This window comes from Charadrius vociferus, unplaced genomic scaffold (assembly GCF_000708025.1).
Source record: "Charadrius vociferus isolate BGI_N301 unplaced genomic scaffold, ASM70802v2 scaffold1823, whole genome shotgun sequence".
In the NCBI taxonomy this organism is placed as follows: domain Eukaryota; kingdom Metazoa; phylum Chordata; class Aves; order Charadriiformes; family Charadriidae; genus Charadrius; species Charadrius vociferus.
In genome coordinates, this window is record NW_009647673.1 from 1 (window position 1) to 1,432 (window position 1,432).

Below are 1,432 nucleotides of genomic sequence, written 5' to 3' on the forward strand. Positions count from 1 at the left end.
CTGAGGGAAGAGGATGGAGCCAAACTCTCCCCAAGATCTCCCTGGCTGCATCGTCCCACCTCCTTCAGCCTTTCCTCCTGATGAGGTGCTCCACACCGTCTCCTTCATGGACTCTCTCCAGTGTGTCCATGTCTCTCTCCTAGGTGGGAGCCCGCAACTGGACCCACCACTTCTCCTTGTTGGACTTTAAGAGGGGCACCAAGAGGGGCTTCAGGCCCAGGCGTTAACATGGGACCCTGCCCCTCCTGCCTTTGCCAGGCTGTTTGGTAGCACCTGAGGACACACCAAGGCCAACGGATTTGGGTTTTTAACCATCTGCTGTGCAGATTAGAGGCCTGCTTGCCCAGGGAGGAGCTGGGCTGGCCAGTGGCTCCCTGGCCACAACTCAGGTCCGGTCCATGCCCCAAGAGATGAGGCGAGCCGGTGATTTCCAAGGACTTAACGAAGCGTGGCCATAGAGCTGAGCATCACTGTCACAGTCTCCCGTGACCCCTCAGGTAAAGCATCGCCCGATGCAAACAGAGCCCCCGCGAGGCAGAAATTCAAGGAAACGCCGTAAAAAACAAGGGAAAGAACAGAGGAGCAGCTGGTTGGAGCCACTTGTTTAAGGTAATTCCTCCCCAAATGAGATTCTTTTCATCCCTCTTCCTGGGCAGTGTCTCTCCAGCCCCATCACCACCGCTGCCACCCTGAGCCCATGGGCTCCAGGTTGGAGGGATTATTCTGGGGAGATGCCGGCACAAACCAGAGGAGGAGACAACCTCGGGCCCTTTGGAGGAAGACCTCGTTCTGCTCCAGTGCACTAGATACAGTCTGCGTCTGTCATCATGTTATAAAGTCCCCATAAAATGAGGCTTCCTGGCACGCTGGAGCGTTTCAGGTTGAAACCATCACATTTCTACCACTGGTTTAGTGCCCCGACACAGCTATACCAGCACACCCCAGCAGAAGACAGCTACAGAATCGCTGCTGTGGTGGTCGAGGGCATCCACCCTCCTGCTGCCCTGGATCCTCGTGCCTTTCATCCATCTCCCCCCCGAGACGAGGCTGCTTCAGGCGCGCTGGAGAGGAGTGAGACCCATTACACCCACCAGCCCCATTTCCCGGCCACCACACCATCGTTCCCCGCAGAGTAATTCCCAGTGCTTTGTCCAGGCTAATGTGAAGCCCTAATGCTCCCCTCAGGAGATGCCCCACAGCCTAATTAATAGATGCTGATTAATAGATTCCACCACATCTGAAACAAGCCTATAAATACTGCAAAAAAAAATGTGCCTGTGTTTCACAAAGAGAGGTCCTCAAAGCTCCCGAAGGCCACGCGCTTCTGCCCCGACAGCGCTTGCGTTTGGGATGCAGTTAGGGTGGGCGGGGGAGTCACTGAACCGTAAGGGACACATTCTGCTGCATCCCAAAAGCGGTCCAGAGCATCGCT